This window comes from Triticum urartu, chromosome 6, assembly GCF_003073215.2.
Source record: "Triticum urartu cultivar G1812 chromosome 6, Tu2.1, whole genome shotgun sequence".
Taxonomy (NCBI): domain Eukaryota; kingdom Viridiplantae; phylum Streptophyta; class Magnoliopsida; order Poales; family Poaceae; genus Triticum; species Triticum urartu.
In genome coordinates this window covers 483,638,256-483,646,023 of record NC_053027.1, presented here as the reverse complement: position 1 = coordinate 483,646,023, position 7,768 = coordinate 483,638,256, and positions in this window count along the sequence as shown.

The following is a 7,768-nucleotide window of genomic DNA, read 5'->3' as shown; positions in this document are numbered from 1 at the left end:
GTGAAGATATACTCTATTGATGATGTGGCACACAGTATCAATTGCCTCAGTCCAGAAACGACGAGGCGTTTTGTATTCATCAAGCATAGTGCGAGCCATCTCAGCAAGAGTCCTATTCTTGCGCTCCACGACGCCGTTCTGCTGAGGAGTGTAAGGAGCAGATAACTCATGAGTGATACCAAGTTCATCAAGATAGTCATCGAGACCAGAATTCTTGAACTCAATGCCATTGTCACTTCTGATGTGCTTGATCTTCACACCAAAGTTGGTTGAAGCCCTCGAGGAAAATCGTTTGAAGACTTCCTGCACTTCATGTTTGTAAGTAACAAGGTGTACCCATGTGTAACGAGAATAATCATCAACAATAACGAAGCCATATTGAGATGCTTCATTTGAAATAGCAGAATAATGATTAGGACCAAAGAGATCCATGTGAAGCAATTCAAATGGGCGAGTGGTGGTCATGATAGTCTTCGCTGGATGCTTGGCCTTGGTCATCTTCCCGGCTTCACAGGCTCCGCATAGGTGATCCTTAAGGAATTTGACATTCTCGATGCCAATGACATGCTTCTTCTTCGCAAGCGTGTGCAAATTCCTCATGCCTGCATGACCAAGTCGTCGATGCCAGAGCCAGCCTTCTGAAGCTTTTGCAAGTAAGCACACGGCTGGTTGTGGTCCTGTAGAGAAATCAACAATATACAGGTCTCCTCTCCTAAAGCCTTCGAAGACTTTGGAATTGTCAGCTTCCATAACCACAACACAACGGTACTTGCCAAAGACAACAACCATATCAAGATCACAAAGCATTGAGACAGACATAAGGTTGTATCCTAAGGACTCAACAAGCATGACTTTGTCCATGTGTCGATCCTTTGTAATCGCAACATTACCTAGACCAAATACCTAACTTTTTCCTTTGTCAGCAAAGATGATATGCTTCATATGCGACGGAGATAATGGAGCATCCATCAATAGATTCTTGTCACCAGTCATGTGGTTTGTACATCCACTATCAAGGATCCCACTCAGTGGCTTTGGGTTGATCATCCTGCAGATGAATTAGTGCAGCTTACAAACTCATATACTTCATCAGTGAAGAATATGACATCAATTCATCAGATCAATTTCATCGAGTAAAAGAACTGATAAAGCAATATGAGGACGTGAGAAATGAAAGTTCATTTCTTCATGATTATCCTGCGTCCTATCAGGCATGCTCAGGTCTCCAGCAAATTCTTCAGACGATTATGTGCGTCTGGAGACCTGACCCTGCAGAAGAGATTAGTTCTTTTTCTTCACCACTCACATCTGAAGGGGTGGCAAAGAGTTCATCATTCTGCGAGCTCCATATGAGAAGGATGGCATAGAAGCCAATCCATTTCGTTTCACATAAGATGGGTTAGATTAAGCATATGAGTAAGCAGAGAAATTCTTTGAGGACTTACGGACATAATGATTTGAATAATAATGCACATATCCATAATCCTTAGATCTTCCCTGCGAAACAGACATGTTAGCACGATGATGTTCATATGAGGACTTTGCTTCATATGAGGAATTTGGTCCATATGAAGAATTTGATCTGGGGTTCCTATTCTTCACAGGTGGCGTCATGATGACATTCACCTGAAGATTTTCAAGACATCTTTTGGGAACCCAGATTTTCTTCATAGGGGAGCCGTTCCTGCAGTTAGTGCCAACATATCTAGCAAATACTTCACCATTCTGATTTTTGAATAGCTTATAGTTGGAGTCAATTGACTCATCATCAGAATGAGGAGATTCACATGCAAATCCAGATAAGTTAGATGGATCAACTGGAGGTCCCTTTGCAGCGACCCAAGTAGTTTTGGCGTACTGCTCAGGCTTCCAATATGTACCATCAGCATTGAGTTTCCTCTCAAAGGCGATACCCTCTTTCCTAGGGTTCCTGTTGAGGATCTGCTTTTTAAGCACATCACAAAGAGCCTGATGCCCTTTGAGGCTTTTGTACATGCCTGTCTTGTACAATTCCTTCAGCCCTGCATCGTCAGTGATACTAGCAATGTCCTCAGATGAGGAATTAGTGATGGCAGAGGCATGTGAAGAATTTGAAACATTAGCAGCATTTGAACATTCAGGTGAAGAATTAGCATATTCACGTTCAATGCACTTCAAGCATGGAGGAACAAATTCTTCCTGAGGTGCGCTGATTTGTTGAGCAAGTAATGAATCGCGCTCCTTCTGAAGATCTTCATAACTCACTCTTAGCTTCTCAAGGTCTTGCTTTCTTTGAAGAAATTCATAAGAAAGCTTCTCATGATCCGATAAGAGAGTGTTATGTTGATCTTGAAGGGTGTCATACTTAGTATGAAGTCTCTGAAGACTTTCAGCCAAAGCTTTTGACTGATCCATTTCCTCACCCAACATATCATCGCTCTTATTTAGCATATAGTGAGCTTTTTCCAAAGCTCTTTGTTGTTTAGTAGCAAGGGAAGCAAGTTTGACATAGTTGGGTCCAAATTCATCACCAGATTCATCATCACTGGACTCGGATAGGTAGCATTCAGTTACCTCAGCATCTTTTGCCATAAGGCATGATGCAGAAGATGATGATTCTGGTTCGAATGTCATCGTTTTGAGAGATTCCTTGAAGTCCTCAAACCAAGGATCATGATAAGTTCGATGACCTTCATAGACCTCAGAGAGACGGTCCCAGATGAGTTTCGCATGATCGAGATGCATGATATTCCTGAACTGATTTTGTGATAGGCTGGAGCAGATGGCATCCTTCGCCGTGAGGTTGAGAAGAGTATACTTGCGAATGTCATCAGCATCCGCCATCTTGCACAGATCAGTCAGGCCAATCTCAGTGACGGTCCACAACTCGCTGTTCATCGCCATGAGGCGTTTCTTCATCATGGCCTTCCACTTGGGATACTCGTGACCGTCAAATATGGGGCATGTCACCTTCATCATACCTGCGGTCGACATAACTAAAACTCTAGGCGGTTAAACCAAAATCACACAGAACAAGGGAGTACCTTGCTCTGATACCAATTAAAAGTGCATTATATCGACTAGAGGGGGGGTGAATATGCGATTTTTATGAAAGTCTTCACTGAGGAATTTGCCGGTGAGGAAATTCCTTAGCGAAGAACTACTAGCAGCGGAATAAGTACTCAAAGGTAAACATAACAGAATACAAGCATAGTCATCATGATGAAATGAAGATAGGCACAGAGTACAGGAAGCGTAATCACAGGATAACTCAGGATGAAGACAAACAGACTGAAGAAATTAAACTGAGGAAATTGAGAAAGTCTTCAGTCAAAGTTTTCAAACACAGATATGAACAAACATACAGCAGAGTTATGAGGAAATGAAAGAGTTGAGGAAATAGAACCAGTAAGCTCGGTGAAGACAATGATTTGGTAGACCAGTTCCAACTGCTGTCTCAGTTGTACGTCTGGTTGGAGCGGCTGATTATTTAAACTCGAGGACAGACAGTCCCGGACACCCAGTCAAGGACACTTAGTCCAAGACACCCAGTCCTCACCGTATTCTCCTTGAACTAAGGTCACACAGACCTTGTCCAATCACTCGTGGTAAGTCTTCATGCGACTTCCAAACCTTCACAAACTTGGTAACTCGGCGATCCACAATTTCTCTTGAATGCTCTAGACCATGACGCCTAACCGTCTGGAAGAAGCACAGTCTTCAAAGGAAACAAGCGTCGGATCCACTCAGGATCAATCTCTTCAGTGATGCTCAATCACTTGGGGTTTGTAGGTGTTTGGGTTTTGGGTTTTTGGTTTTTCCTCACTTGATGATTTTTTCTCAAAGTCCTCGGAGGATGGGTTGCTCTCAAATGACAAGTGTCAGTTTCTCTCGGAGCAGCCAACCAGCTAGTGGTTGTAGGGGGCGGCTATTTATAGCCTAGGGAACAGCCCGACATGATAAGACATAAATGCCCTTCAATGATATGACCGTTAGGTGGATAGATATTTTGGGACAGCTGGCACATAGCACAAAACGGTCGGAATTTTGAGTAGCAAAATCCTCAGGGCTATCATGTTCCTCACTGTGTAGGCAATCCGCACTGGCGAATTTCTAACTCCTCAGTCAGGACAAATTCCTCAGAGACCAGAAGAACTTCGTCTCTGTCACTGAAGAAATTGACTGAACTGTATGAGATTTCCAATGGCTTCAATCGAAGGGATTGGTAGGTGTAGGATTTGAGTTGAGCATCACATGGAAATTTTTCCTTAGTATTTCCTCGACCCCCTTTAACAGTACGGTGTTTCCTATGACTCAAGAAAGAGAAAAACAAAACTATGAACACGAAAGTCTTCAAGCTTCATATTTCTCGCATGAATATCAAGTCTTCACGGACACACCAATTTCTTTATTTTCAAAGTCTTCATGGAAGTCTTCAGAAATACCAAAATCTTCAGTCGAAGATATTCATTTTTAGGGGTCGACTTTTCCTGTAAATATCAAACTTCTCATAGACTTATAGACCTGTGTATACTCACACACGCATTAGTCCCTTAACCTACAAGTCTTCAATACACCAAAATCACTAAGGGGCACTAGATGCACTTACAGTTTACATGTTTCACTTTAGTTCTCTATCAGCATTGTCAAAAATATTCTCGTTAGTCGCACGTGATTTATAGTTGTAGAAAAATCACATCAAGTCACCACGCTGGGTTTAGAACACAAGTCAAGAGAGGAACACAATTTACATAGCTTCACAAGGGCGGGAGGCTTTTCCATTGATCTTATCGGAACCTTAGACTATAGTATACAGTTTCTTACATGAAAATTAGAGTGGATATACAATAATAGTTGGAAAAGATGAAAAAACATATTGATTCCAAGAAAGCAATAATCAACTACTAGGCGACCACTGATGCATTATTCTAGTAGGACACATTGATCTGTAGAGTGAAGAGGCTAAGCGCTCTGGACTTCAACTTCATTTGCTGCAGCGGACCGCTCTCCAACAAACTTTGCACCCCAAGCATCTGAGCGACACAAAACCAGTGGCTTGATTATGAACATACTAAACAGAAAAGGCAGGATGAATTAAAGTTTCAAATTTTAACTTCAGCATCAATACCTTCTAAATGATCTTCTTGAAGTAGATCGGGTGCTCATCCATGGAGGCATGGATGAACTCATCGATGTGTTCTTTCACAACTTCAAGGGAGATAGTATCAACAGTTTTCTTCTTTCGACATGACAACATGACGGGGTCTTCAGGAACTGCAGGATCCATATCATCACTGAAATAGAACAATGGAGAAAAAGGTTGATATACATATTCCAAAGAGGAATACAGTAACCATTAATATGAAATAATTAGTTATGTAAGGCCTTGTACAATGCATGGTGCTTAGGGGGTGTTTAGAAAAATAAACCGGGTTTTTTTCTGAAGCAACAGTACCTATTTCTACAGAAGAGATGCCTAATTAAGCGTCTAAGCACCGATGCTTAAGAAAAGCTTGATTTATTTCTTTAAGCACCTCCCGTAAGCACCTTGCAGTGTACAAGGCCTAAGTACTCAACTAATATATCTTACTTTGTACAAACAAATTGTTTGCATCTAAGATGCATCAAATAGCAAGTAGTGCAACTGTGATAATGATTCGGTTGGTTGTAATGCAGCCGACTGTAGATTAACTAGGATTTTTTGGAGAACATGAGTTTAAGTACTACTCCCTTCGTAATTTAATATAAGACGTTTTTCGACATTGTCATAGACACTAAAAACGTCTTATAAAAAGTTATAGAGGTAGTGCATCATCTTACCAAAATGTTGAATGGAGCTCGGCCCTCATGGAGGCTGAATTTGAAATGATCAAAATTCAAATCCGCATGTTTTAAAAAATTAAGAAAAATACACATATACTTAGAGATATGATGCACATGTGTATAAATTTGCAGGACAAAATACGTTAAAATGAGTGCTACACAAAAAAAATTCAAATGTAAGACTTTTTTAGTAGATGCACTATTCATTCTCAAAGTTCATGAAATTTGTCTTTCTTGCACATATCATATTTGAAGGTATTTCATCCTGAAATTTTACAGACATACACATCACATCCTTGTTGACTTGTACAAAAAAATTAGATTTTTTTTACACTGAAATGTTTGATTTTCTTTTCTTTTCCTTCTGATTGACGGCAATCATGGCTTAATGGTTCATGCATCAATCACAATGGGGACATTTTTTTTCATTTTCTTTTAATTTGCCTTCTACAAAAAACTTTCAGGATTTAAAAAAACAGAATCTAAAAGGTTTTTCCTGATTTTGATAAACGTTTACCAATTTGGACAAATCAGAAATTTGAAAAAACGGATTTAAAAAATGAATTTTAAAAACGTTACCAGAGTTAAAAAATGTTCATGAACTTCTAAAAATCGAATTAAAAAATGTTCACGATTTTGAGAAATTTTCTCGGATTTCAAAATGAAATTGTCAATTTGAAGGGAAAATGTACCCGAATTTCAAAAAAGTAACACGAATTAAGTAAGATGTTCTCGGATTTCAATAAAAATATGAATTTAAAAAATGACCTGAATTCAAAAAATATTCATTATTTGAAGGAATGTTCCCGGATCTCAAATTTTTCGCATGAATTTTTAAAATGTCCCAGACTTGAAAAAATCACGGATTTCATAAAATGTTCGAAATTTGATAAATGTTCCCAGGTTTCAAAAAAATCATGAATTTAAAAGTTTTTCTGAATTAAAAAATATTGATTTTCAAAAATGTTCTCTGATTTCAAAATTTGTTCGGGAATTTGAAAAATTGTTCTAGGATTTCACAAAATCATGGATTTGAAAATATATTCCAAATTTCAGGAGAAATCCTGTATTTCCAAAATTAAAAATTAAAAATAAAGAATAAATAATAAAAATGAAAAGGAAAGAGGAATAAAGAAAACATAAAGAATAACCAAAAATGAAAGGAAAAACGAGTAGGTAATATGAAGGAAAAACAAAACGCGGAAAACAGACGAACGGGCCATCACATTATACGCGAGCAGGGGTGTACCTTTGGTCGCTATCCTCCGACCCGCACGGGGAATAGGATCGGTTGTTTGCTAAGCTCGTTGGCAAAATTTTATCGGACATGTTTGATTGTAGTAGATTAATTGGGCCTCACCCTCTTTCATTGCACTAAAGACAAGAAAAAATGAATTCATAGTTAAGGCTTACCCCATGCAAAGGTCATCCCCCATCTTCTAACACATGGCACACTGCGTGTGTGTCATTTGTCGTAATCTAGGTGTTTTCTCTTTTTTTTAGATTCGTTTATTCAAAATATTTTATCTCTTGAACCATGCGTCTGAATCCCGAATGGTTTTCACTGTTGGATTTATTGTATTGAGATCTTCAAAAATAGACCTCATGTTAATAGTTTTTGACAAACTTTTTCACAAAAAAGCAAAAAAAACAAGAAACAGGGAAGAAAACAGAAAAACAAAACGAAAATAAAAAATGGCAACCGAAAAAGGAAGAAAAAACAGGAGCCCAAAAGCCCGGTTGCGGTTTTTCACTTTTCTTTTTCGAGAAGCATGGCAGAAGTAAATATGTTTTTCTTGTGAAAGCATAATTTTTTAATAAGAAGACTCGTGAAAACAAATATGTGCTTGTGCTTCTTGTGGAGAAACATATTTTTCCCCCTTATTGAGAAGTGCAGGAAGCAAATATGTGTTGGTTCTTCTTGACAAAAGAAAAACATATTTTCTGCAAAACGTAGGAACAACCA